Raw genomic sequence first — 13,463 nt, 5'->3', positions numbered from 1 at the left:
TAGAAATTTCCTGAATGTAAAGTTTTCAATAAAACTTTTCATTGCAAGTTAAGTTTTTTTACTACAAAACAAACTAAGTTTACAACAAAAAGTTAGTAAATTTGTCATTGTTGTTTGTTTGTTTTTTTACCATCTGTAGAGCTGGTGGAAATTTTTGACTATAGAAAATGTCAGTTTTGACTTTTTTTTTAAATCAACTATAAAATATTTTTAAGAATTCTTACAAAACTTTTTGTTGCTTTTTCATTCAACTCTAACATAAACAGTGGTAGCTATGTTCCAGAAAGAATAGCAAACAAAACTTGGTAGGAAGTTGATATATTATTCTTATGATTCAAAAGATCATTCTGTTTGCATATTATCTGATATTTAAATAAAGAGAAAAAGTAAAATGAATACTGTATTCATGTATGCATGTAAATATTAAAGCACCAAACAAATATCCAGTACAACACTAGATGATTGTGTGACAATCTGAAGCTCTTTACTTCATATTTCTCGTCGTCTACCTCTGTAGGCAAAGGTAGCATTTAGCCCTAAAACAATTTGTTTATATCACAAACTACTTAGTGTCTTACTGCTAATAGTATTTTTAAACTTGGATGTCCAGACACCATTTGGTTCTTCTATGCAGGATGGCTTTAGTTTTCATTTTCAGAAACCTATTACATCTTAAATATTTTAAAAGGCTCCTTCCAGGCCACTTAGCCCTAACCATAGTTCTCATATTATGTTTTGGCTGGATCTAGAGCTGGTCAAAAACAAGGGGAAAATTTCATGAATGTTTTTCTTTTACATTTCTCATTGAATTATAATTAAAATGATCAATGAAACTTTGAAATTCAGAACTCTAATCCCAGAAAAAAAATGAAGAAAAAAAAATCTCATTCAAGAGATAATGAACAAACTATTTCCTTGGCATAAAAGAATAAATTGTTTTTTTTTATAATTTTTAAAAGTGATTTTAGTACTTGTAGAAGGTGTCAGATTGAGAACACAGAAGGAGATATAAATTGTCTATATGCAGAAGTGGCTGAAGTACCCATAGCACCCAGCCAGTGCATTTCTAACCCATCCTGATCTGACCATGGGCATTCCAATTTTTACCTCCCAGCTGAAATTGCCAGCAAGAGTTTTAACTGTGATGTTAATAACTTTCTGCTGGGAAGAGGACTGAGACCACCAATTTATTTCACATAGACTACCATGCAGAAGGTAAGTAGCAATTGCTTCTAGTTACTACCAACTTTTGGCCTGTAACTACCAACATGGGCCACAGTCAGACTGTTGACCTATCTCCTCAGCCATTCATGTCTCTGTCCTTTTTATGGTTTATCACTGCATTGTACAATTTATAATAGTGTGTATTAAGTATTAAGAAAAGAACCCTAACTATCCTTGTCTGGATAAATGTATACAGATAACTGAATTATTACCGTGGCTCACTACAGCATATTATCTTTACGTCACAAAGTATTTATTATAGGCAAGGCTAGCAACTGCATGTTTTAACTGTATGTTTTAAGGTTGCCTGACACTTTCCAGTACAAGACCGTATTTTCAGTTGCTTCTTACTTTGCCAAATTTTAACTGTTCAGGCTGAAAATTTACATATAAGATGTCTCTCTCAGGAGGAATGCTTTAGGCAGTTTCAGTCAAAATGGTTTGGCCATTTCCAAGAATGGGCTAGGAAAAATTACAGCCCATCCTTTGGAGCCAGGACTTGAAATTTGCTAGGGTGTGGCTGTTATGTCAGGGATGTGCCTTTTGTTGAAAATCTGTCCAAATCTGGCCAATTTATTAAAAAAAACTCACAGTTCACATATGCTCAGTAGAGAGTTTTTCGATTTTAGCAGCTAAACTATGCAAAGATTCAATCTGCACTGAACATGCATAAGCCTCTCACAGCTCCTAGTGCTAACCAGACTGTGCATGCGCCATTACAGAGCAACTGAACGTGTTCCATCCCCTCACAGCTCCTACCTGTAACAAGAATGACTAAGCATAATCCTTTCAGCCCAAAGCTACATGGTAGAAGCCATTCTGTCCCTATAATGGCTGCTGCAGGCTAGGGTGAAGTTAGACACTGGAACAGAGAGCCAAGACCCTGTCTTCCTTTTCACTTAAAGAGTCTCCTAGTGTAAATGAATGACTATGAATGGCCATTCTGAATGATAATGAATAATCATTAGGCCAGGAAAGGAGAGTGAAGACAATTCTATAGCCTGGTGGTTAGAGCAGTTTCATAGGCTATGGGAAACATAGGGCTGGAGCACCCACGGAAAAAAATTAGTGGGTGCTCAGCATCCACCAGCAGCCAGCTGCCCGCTTTCCCCCCAAAGCCTCCCCTGCACTGACAGCCCCACCAATCAACTCCTCCCCCTCCCGCCCAGCACCCCACCACGATCAGCTGTTCCATGGCATGCAGGAAGCACCGGGATGGATGGGGAAGAGCGTGGAGGGGGCGTGTTTGGGAAAGGGGTGGGCGGGGCCTGGGGCAGAGTTGGGGGATTGAGCAGCCTCGGACCCAGAGGAAGCCGGCGCCTGTGATGGGAAACGCAAGTTCCAGTCCCTGCTTCAATAACAATTTAATTATTCATACAAAGTGGAACAGCCACAACAGGAAAGACTGAGAAAGACCCACACCAGGCTGTCCCATAGCCCAGTGGCTAAGATACTCTCCTGCAATGTGGGAAACTCCAGTGAAAATCCTTTCTCCACATCAGGCAGAGGGGGGAATTGAGCCCAGGTCTCTCACTTCCCAGGTGAGCTATAAGTAGGTGCCAGTCCACCTCCTCCTATGCTTTTTGTTAAAAAGCTCAAAATCGAAGTGAAAATTTTCAGGTCGAGTCAAACAAACCGTTCATTCAACCCAACTCAAAATGTTTTCTGACTTTTTGATTTGCTGAAAATTTTGAAAAATTAATTTTCGGTTTGAGCAGAAACTAAAGTTCTTTTATATTTTTATATTTTTGGAATTTTTGGAATGCACAGCTACAGACTAGGGACCGAATGGCTAGGCAGCAGTTCTGCGGAAAAGGACCTAGGGGTGACAGTGGACGAGAAGCTGGATATGAGTCAGCAGTGTGCCCTTGTTGCCAAGAAGGCCAATGGCATTTTGGGATGTATAAGTAGGGGCATAGCGAGCAGATCGAGGGACGTGATCGTTCCCCTCTATTCGACATTGGTGAGGCCTCATCTGGAGTACTGTGTCCAGTTTTGGGCCCCACACTTCAAGAAGGATGTGGATAAATTGGAGAGAGTCCAGCGAAGGGCAACAAAAATGATTAGGGGACTGGAACACATGAGTTATGAGGAGAGGCTGAGGGAGCTGGGATTGTTTAGCCTGCAGAAGAGAAGAATGAGGGGGGATTTGATAGCTGCTTTCAACTACCTGAAAGGGGGTTCCAAAGAGGATGGCTCTAGACTGTTCTCAATGGTAGCAGATGACAGAACGAGGAGTAATGGTCTCAAGTTGCAGTGGGGGAGGTTTAGATTGGATATTAGGAAAAACTTTTTCACTAAGAGGGTGGTGAAACACTGGAATGCGTTACCTAGGGAGGTGGTAGAATCTCCTTCCTTAGAGGTTTTTAAGGTCAGGCTTGACAAAGCCCTGGCTGGGATGATTTAACTGGGAATTGGTCCTGCTTTGAGCAGGGGGTTGGACTAGATGACCTTCTGGGGTCCCTTCCAACCCTGATATTCTATGATTCTATGATTCTATGAATTGCTAGTTAATCCAAAACCCCATTATACACACAGCTTTTTCAAATATTTATTCAAATATGTATCTGCATGTAATTTTAAATCTACACATGTATCCTGTTAATAATGTGGTATCTCGAAGGAAATTCAAGAGGGGACATAGTTGATGTCAACTTAACAAATAGGGTTGCCAACTTTCTACTCGCACAAAACTGAACACCTTTGCCCCGCCCCTCCCCGAGGCCCTGGGTGGGGCCAGGGATGATGGGTTTGGGGTGCAGGAGGGGGCTCCGGGCTGGGGGGTGAAGCCAAGGAGTTTGGAGTATGGGAGGGGGCTCCGGGCTGGAGCTGAGGCAGGGGGTTGGGGTGTGGGAGGAGATGTGGGCTCTGGGCTAGGGGTGTGGGTTCTGGGTTGGGGCCAGAAATGAGGGGTTCAGGGTGCAGGAGGGGGCTCCAGCCTGAGGCAGGGGGTTGGGATGCGGGGGGTGTGTGGGCTCTGGCTAGGGGTGCAGACTCTGGGATGGGGCTGAGGATGAGGGGTTTGGGGTGTAGGAGGGTGCTCCAGGCTGGGACTGAGGGGTTTGGAGAGCAGGAGGGGGATGAAGTCTGGAGCAGGGGGTGAGGGCTCTGAGGTGGGGCTGGGAATGAGAGGGGTGCAGGAGGGTGCTCCGGGCTGGGACTGAGGAGTTTGGAGGGTGGAATCAGAGCTGGGGCAGGGAGTTGGGGCATGGAAAGAACACAGGGGTGCAGGCTCCGGGCAGTGCTTACCTCAGGCAGCTCCCAGAAGCTGCAGCATGTCCCCGCTTCACCTCCTATGCAGAGGTGTGGCCAGGCGGCTCTGTGCGCTGCCCTGTCCGCAGGCGCCACCCCTGCAGCTCCCACTGGCTGCAGTTCCTGGCCAATGGGACCTGCAGGGGCAGCGCTTGGGGCGGGGGCAGCATGTGGCACCCCGTGGCTGCCCCTATTGTAGGAGCCAGACGAGGGACATGTCAGCTGCTTGCCAAGAGCCGCGTGACGCAGAGGCTAGCAGGAAGCCTGCCAGCCCCACTGTGTGGCGCCGCCAACCAGACAGCCAATGGCCCGGTCAGCACACCAGTATCCCTTTTCGACTGGGTGTTCCGGTCAAAAACTGGACATCTGGTCACCCAATTAACAAGTAATATCTTGGAAGCAAGAAAATGGCTTTATATTATGTTGGGGAACTCACCAATTCCCCTTCCTGCAGAATTTAGGTTTTCCTGGGACAGTGTGTCTCTCCTCTCCAAGTACTAATCAGAATCAAACCTGATTAACTTATAAGAGATGATAACATCACAGCCTGAAATGATACAGAAGTAATAAGTGTTTACAAACTTACATTAAAAACTGTTGCATTTAGTAATGAATACATCTTTTTAAATTCCGCCACTTAAAAACTATTCTTAAACATTTAATCAAACCTTTATACAATATTCACAAGTAAGTGCTGAGCCAGAGAGAAAGTTTATTGATCAAAGGTGATATATCCAGAAGCAATATACTGTTTACAGTAAGTTGTCACTCAATTGAATAACGATTTAGCCATTTACAAGGAAAATCCTTGCAAGTAGAGGTCTAATACGATGATACTCAGTCTTCATGATGGAACCACCTTGCCAAGATTAAGTTCCATAAAGCACTTCACACAAATTTTATTGAAACTACTGTAGAGTACTTTATGTGAAGGATACAGAAGCACATAAAGGATTGTGCAGTAAATTCTGTAATGAAGGGCCACAAATGGTTTGTTAAAGATCCCTGTGTGGATGTCAAGTCTCAGAGAAGGTATCACTAGCCTGATGTATCTTTTCCAATAGTTTGTAGCCTACCAAAATGTTGTGAAGAAGATGTAACTACAGGCAAATTACTTAATGGTTAGCATAAGCACTCCATCTCCGATGAAGAGGTGATCACAGCTTCTGTCTATCAAATGGTTTGTCACCTAGTTGTAAACTCACCATGAATCCTATCAGCAGCCTGAGCCTTCTCTGACAGTGGCTCTCAACCTTTCCAGACTACTGTACCCCTTTCAAGATTCTTATTTGTCTTGTGTATCCCCACGTTTGAGCTCACTTAAAAAATCAGACATAAAAATACAAAAGGTTTCAGAGCAGCAGCCGTGTTAGTCTGTATTCGCAGAAAGAAAAGGAGGACTTGTGGCACCTTAGAGACTCACCAATTTATTTGAGCATGAGCTTTCGTGATGCATCCGAAGAAGTGAGCTGTAGCTCACGAAAGCTTTGGCTCAAATAAATTGGTTAGTCTCTAAGGTGCCACAAGTACTCCTTTTTAAAAATACAAAAGTTTCACAGTACACTATTACTGAAAAGTTGCTTACTTTCTCATTTTTACCATATAATTATAAAATAAATCAATTGGAATATAAAGATTGTACTTACATTTCAGTGTATAGTATACAGAGCAGTATAAACAAATCATTGTCTATGAAATTTTAGTTTGTACTTACTTCGCTAGTGCTTTTTATGTAGCCTGTTGTAAAACTAGGCAAATAGCTAGATGAGTTAATGTACCCCTTGGAAGACCTCTGCGTACCCCCGGGGTAGATGTACCCCTGGCTGAGAACCACTGCTCTATAAATCCAATCCCGCGACGTGCTAAATAGAGGAGAGCAAATAACTTGCTGTGAATAATTTATCCAGTGAGGTTAGCTTCTTTTTCTGCTAGTGAAATATCATTGAGCAAATCATGATTTCCTCTAATGTAGTCGTTATTCAGACCTATTTAACAATTTTGGGATAATTTTTGTAATTATGTGGATTGAGTGAAAGCAGTTATCTGTGAAGATTAGCTATTTGTTATTGGAGGTATGTTGGTTAGTTGAGATCATTCAAGTAAGTTACATGCTATTGATTCTGTTCCTTGACTTCCAGTGCAATTACTCATTCAAAGAAACTGAATATTGGGTCTGCATGCACAATTGCACATATGACTTTGAAATTCACTTTCACCAAATGTTCATGGTAGTAAAAAGGTGTTTGCATGAATGTTCTTGGCAAGCATACATTAAAGGAGAGTGAACATCTTTCTTAGCTATCTATCAGCGCTTATACAGTGCTTATTGCTGTAGTGTCTCAATCTGTACAAGGATTAAAAAGCACGGGAAGATCTGACTGCATGAAGCTTGGTCAAAGCAAATTCATTTTAAAACTCAAGTGAACATTTGTGGAATATTTTCTGCAGTGCAGTATTAGTGCTATTCTAATGTTGAGAACCTCCTGCAAGGTGCTGTTAACTTCAGTGAGCATGGAAGTTGCTTAGGATTTTAAAGGATTGAGCACTATGTGCTAAAAACCATGTTCAACAAGGTTTAAGTTCTTATAGGGCACATTCATTAATGCATTGGTGAATTTAGTGTTCATGGAGGGTGCTTAATTTACTTCATTAGTGATTAAAGTCCTCTGTCACAGAACAGTTATAGAATGAGCAGTGACCGTGCAAAGCTTCACACACTGTCCTGACCAATGTTCCCTCTAATTTTTGACAGGCCGTGTGCGCAAAAAATTTCTTCTGTGCAAATTTTTGACAGGCCATGTGCGCAAAAAATTTCTTCTGTGCAAATTGTGCGTCTGTGCACATTTTTGTGTGTGGTGCTTCGCCATGTGCGTGGGGTTTAACATCTGTGTGCGCGCACAGCTTCGAGGGAACAGTGGTCCTGACTTGGGAGAACAGTTTTCGGGGTGACAAGATACTTCTTCAGTTTCTGCAGTCTCCTTATTCTTTCTGTGGGGGCTACTAGCTTATGATGATGGGTTTTGTAGCATGGATTCCTGTCTCTCAGTAACTGAACCAAAACCAACTTATTTCACATGGGTCATAAAAAGCCACAAGATGGTAGAAACCCCCTAGCAACTGCTGACCTTTGCCACATTTGAACTGGTGTTCTATTCCAGATTCTAATACCAGTTCTCTAAGCTCTTCCGTGATTTTTAAAAATCAGTTTTTAAAAAGTCTGTCTGTGTTGCTGTCATTTACAGTAGAGTTCCTGGAATGTTTGTTTGTATGCATGCACGCACACACACACATTGTACTTTTAATTGTTAAGCTGTCAAAAGCATTTGTAAAGAGATCATGTACAGCTTCTCCACAGCAGTTTGACACTGAAAATCACCTCAGAGCTGATTGGACTCTTCATCAATCACCCTGATCATGGTTGCTGTATGGGCAGAGGATTTAAGAGAGCTGATCTGGTCTGTCACTCTAGGGCAATGGATAAACATGGTGCTTTTTTTTTTTTTTTTTAAATCTTCCTCTGGCCTACCTGGCATCAATCAATAGGAGTGACAAAACCACTGACACAACCACCACAGGCAGAAGAGTGCTTTTTTTTTTTCACTGCTAAACTTTCATAGTGTGATAGAGAAAAGATATGTCTATAAAACCCAAGGCATAGAACATGAAGTGGTGTGAGAATCAGCGATCATAGGAACTCAGAGTAGAAGCTGTTCTGGATAATAGAAATAGAGTAAAAGAAGGGTATAAATTAGCTATGGGATTATTCTTTTACCAGGAAAACAATGAAATCCCATAGAAATGCTCCATCTAAATTAAAATACAAAAAAATTTCAGCAGATGCCTCTTTGTGTTACCATGAGACAAAGTGGGAGATTACAGGCAAACCTCATGCAACATTGCTGTAATTGTCCTTGGGGACATCCAATGAGTCTCTGAAGGCTCTGACACCTTGGAGGTCATCTCTTTAACTGAATGTAGAGGTGCCTTATTTTGTCTTTTACATCAGTGAATATGATTAAACTCCTAATGTTGTGCTAAATTTCAAAGATTGTAAAAAGTCTGGGGAATTAAAAAGGTCACTGCAGTATTTCATTTCAACAGCAAATCTGTGGAATAATGTTGTACAAGTACATAGGAAACTGCTTTGAAAAGAGAACTCGTCTCAAAATTAGTTTTAGGGGGAAATTGTGGCATTCCACATGCTGACCATACAATTAGAAATGATGCACACTACAGGTATACTTGTAGAACAGGTTCATTCCACGTGTGTAAGTTCAGAAAAGATGCATTCTGCTCACATATGTATGTAATATATACATTTTACATCCATGCATGTTGAAATAGCAAATTCTACCTTTATACAGCTTATGTATGTATGGTAAATTCTATGTGCCTGTCGAGAAAAGTATATTCTACATATATGCACATCTGAAAGGTTAGTTCTATCTGGCACTATGTAGAGGAGATCAATGTTACATGCATACTTGTAGAAAAGGAATAGCATATTTTTGAATGTGCCTCTTTTCATAGAATATGCAACCACCCCCGTTCCATTGTCTGTGTAGACTTTTCAGTTAAAGGTACATCGAGAAAAATGTTGCTCTTTCTAAAACACATGGTTAAGATAATTATCGCAAGTTTGATAGCTGGGGGGCTTGTCTGCCCCTAGTCTCAATGCCAATTTAAATGGAGTCTTTGAAATAAGATAGTCACCATCAGGGGAAAGGAAAAATTATGCTTGAGACAATGAAGATCAGAATTATAGACTTGTCACAGAGCTATAGGACAAAGACCCCAATTCAGCAAGGTTCTAAAGCATGTGCCTAATTTTAGGCATGTGAATAATCTCATGCAAATGGGACTACTCCGGCTTAAAGTTACACATGTGCTTAAGTACCTTGATGAATCAGAACCCAAATGGGGTAACCCTTCTGAGGATGTTTAAAATAGGTAGTACTCAATATATCTCACACACACACATACGTACACCACTACATTAAAAGAACATCATTAAGGCTGCAAAGCCAAGCAGTCAGAAGTTTAAAAATTCCAAAATTATGGTTTCCTTTGGATCAGGCAACTCCCTTGTCCATGTGGCCTGGACCCAGCACAGGCGAGACAATCTCCATGTCCTGAGTTCAGGTACCTGGCCCCGGTTCAGAACAGCGCAAAGTTGCAGTTGCAGGGAAAGTCCTGCTCAGTCCCAGGCTGGAGTGTGCTCATTGTGGACAGAGTCTTCAGTGAATGTAGGTGCCAAAATCTAAAGTCTCTGTTTGGCCTTTAGTGATTTTTTTCAGAGGCAAATGTAGGTAGGTTTTCACAGTTCCAGCAAAAGGTACATCCCTGACAACAGGTCACCATCCAGCTAGATCTTAAGTCCCTGCTCGAATGCATTGGGATGCTAGAGCTTTTCAAAGAAAATTTCAAAAAATTTTAACACAAGGAAATCAATGTATTTTTTCCTACCTCCATTCTTGGAAACAACTGAGCTGTTTCGGTTGACATTCTACCAGCCTTGCCTATAATTTACAGGATATGGACCATACTGGCAGTGCAAAAGAAAATGTCATTTAATATCTTCCAAAGGAAGTCTTAATGGGATCTCTAAACTTATTAACATTAAGACACAGAAAAAAAATTCAGACCCTGCAGTAAATTGGGGAATGGAAAAATAGAAAAAGAGTTCTGAAGGGGCTCCTTTGTTGAATAGTCATCAAGTATAGAAAAAAATGCAATCTTATTATCAGTTCCGCACGTCACCCAGATACTTTGATGTCAACGGACGTTGAACTGATGCTCTCGGAGTCTGTGGAATATATTACTTTTATCGAACACATGCTGATATGGAACAAAAGGAAAGTAAATTAATCTTCTAACTCCCATGATCATTAAATTATCAAGAGGTGAAGTGGTTTGTTTAAAATAAGAACTGATCCAAAATTCAGTCCTTCCTGTAAACCAAATCCCAATATTTTTTCAGAATAAGAAAATTGCCTCTTCTTGTTCTAGACCCCCCAACTCCATAGGACCAGATTCAACCCTGATGTAAGAGTGTTGTAGCTGCTTTCACAAGAGCTGAATTTAGCTCTCCATCGCTGGAAGACTAAATGTCCTCTTTCTCTCTCACTTGCCCCACAACAGGCGGCCCCTGCACCCATAGGGTTTCCACCAATCCGGTTTTCCATGGACAGCCCAGGTTTCGGCTTATCCGCGTGCCATTAAACAAGCTCTGATGCCCGTTTTCTTTTTTATCTGCGGGGAAGAGGCAGAGCAGCGACAGGGCCTTAGCGGAAAGAGTCAGAGCAGGGGTGGAGCCTTGGGGGAAAGAGTCAGAGCAGGGGTGGAGCCTTGGGGGAAAGAGTCAGAGCAGGGGCCTGGTGGGAGAGGCGGAGCAAGGTCTGGGGCCTCCGGGGTCCGGTTACCAGCCATTAGAAAGGTGGCAACTCTAAGCACCCACCGTCTCTGGCATGCCCAAATAGCATTTCCCAAGCAACCAACAGGTTCAGATAATAGTATTTTGCACTAATATAGTGCTTTTCAGAGCTTAAAAAAAGCCACTCATCCATGGTGAGCAGGAATAATTTCCACACACATGTGCTCTACTTCTGTAAACTCTTAAGCTTTTACTTTTAAAAAAGCCTTTTATCGTCATGGTCACAAAGAGAGCCGGGCATGGACCAGGTTAAACTGAAGCAGTTTAAATATGCAGACAAACAGTTCCAATACTCCTAATGCTGCTCTTAGGTGAAGTAGTGGGGCGGTGGATAGCTGCTCTTATTCAGCAAGAAGAAGGTAACTGGCTGCCACAGTTCTGCAGCAGGAGCAGGGCCCAGGTCTTGTTGCTGCTGTGAAAGTGGTGGGGAAGAGGCTGCTGACACTGTTAAGAGCTAGGAGCACTGTGAGGGCTATCCCTCTGCCCCCGGGGTGCAGGAAACACTGGGGGAGGGCCAAACCCCACAGCAAAGGATTCTGTCTATGGGGCTAGCGTAAATTGATTTACTGGGGACAGCAGCCCAGAATGTATAAGTTGTTATAGTCAGGGGTGGGATCTGCCCATGCAATTGATTTATGAATGGCATTGTTAATTGTACTGAGGCATGGAGCGGGTGGCCTAGCATTAATGTATTGGAGTAGCAGCATTAGTTGATTTATTTTGTGAGAAGGCAGCATTAATAAATGATTGTGTGGTATCAGGCTGGCACTAAATGAGATTTGAGAGTTCAGCCAGTGGGAGACTGGTGTCTTCAGTCCCAAGCATTAGGGTGTAGATGACTACAAGGAGACATAAGAACGGCCATACTGGGTCAGACCAAAGGTCCATCTAGCCCAGTATCCTGTCTTTCAATGGTGGACAATGCCAGGTGCCCCAGAGGGAATGAACAGAACACGTATTCATCAAGTGATCCATCCCCTGTCACTCATTCCCAGCTTTTGGCAAACAGAGGCTAGGGACACCATCCCTGCCCATCCTGGCTAACAGACATTGATGGACCTATCCTCCATGAATTTATCTTGTTCTTTTTTGAACCCTGTTATAGTCTTAGCCTTCACAATATCCTCTGGCAAGGAGTTCCACAGGTTGACTATGCGTTGTGTGAAAAAATACTCCCTTTTGTTTCTTTTAAACCTGCTGCCTATTAATTTCATTTGGTGATCCCTAATTCTTGTGTTATGAGAAGGAGAAAATAACACTTCCTTATTTACTTTCTCCACACAAGTCATGATTTTATAGACCTCTATCTTATCCCCACTTAGTCATCTTTTTTTCCAAGCTGAAAAGTCCCAGTCTTATTAATCTCTCCTCATACGGCAGCCATTCCATACCCCTAATAATTTTTGTTGACCTTTTCTAAACCTTTTCCAATTCCAATATATCTTTTTTGAGATGGGGCGACCATATATGCACACAGTATTCAAGATGTGGGCAAACCATGGATTTATATAGAGGCAATATGATATTTTATGTCTTATTATCTATCTCTTTCTTAATGATTCCCAACATTCTGTTTGCTTTTTTGACTGCCGCTGCATATTGAGTGGATGTTTTCAGAGAACTATCCATGATGACTCCAAGATCTCTTTCTTGAGTGGTAACAGCTAATTTAGACCCCATCATTTTATATATGTAGTTGGGATTATGTTTTCCAATGTGCATTACTTTGCATGTATCAACGTTGATTAGGGAAGATCAAGTGTATGGTTTGGGAGGAGGTGCAGTTTGGAGCACAGCTGTATTTTGGCCTGGTGAACAGGCTTAGTCCTTGGACTAGTAGGTGTTGGATATGTTTTTCAAGCCCTGGGACTTTTTCAGTTGAAGTGTTTTAGAAAGGTGTATTATTATTAACCCCATTTTACAGAAAATAAGGCCCAGAGAGGTTAAATGACTTGTGCAAGGTCACACATTAAGTCTTTGACAGAACTGTGACTTTGTCTCTGGTCGTGACTTCTAGCTATGTGCTATAACCACTAAACCGTGCTGCACCTGAGTACAAATAAACAAATTTTGGGGGCTTAAGGATGGAGGGGGTAGTTATCTAAAATATATTGAATTTCCTAACCTATTAACGTTTTCCTCATCACATCATTTCCTCATTTAACCCTACATGTTGAAAAATCAACATCTTCTCTCTAAAGTGAAACAGCTCACCTGTGAGAAAGTCCTGGAGAATATAATAGAGAATAATAACCTTTTTTAAACCAGCCTATAGAATTGTATAGCAGGGATAGCACTGTTGACACACAGCAGTCTATCTTAACTGCCACCATTTTACAGTACGGCAGTCTGAAGAAACTTCAAATGGACATTGAAGATGCTGTGTTTGCCAGAGGGAAAACACCCATTGCTGAGTCCTCTGATGAGAGCTGCAAGTGGCAGAGTTCCTGAGGGCCGATCTACACTTAAAACTTAGGTCGGCATTTGCTATGCTGCTCAGGGGTGTGAAAAATTCACATCGCTAAGCAGTAGAGCTATGCTGACCTAATCCCCA

This window comes from Lepidochelys kempii, chromosome 3 (assembly GCF_965140285.1).
Source record: "Lepidochelys kempii isolate rLepKem1 chromosome 3, rLepKem1.hap1, whole genome shotgun sequence".
Lineage (NCBI taxonomy): Eukaryota > Metazoa > Chordata > Testudines > Cheloniidae > Lepidochelys > Lepidochelys kempii.
Note: the sequence above shows the minus strand (reverse complement) of the source record.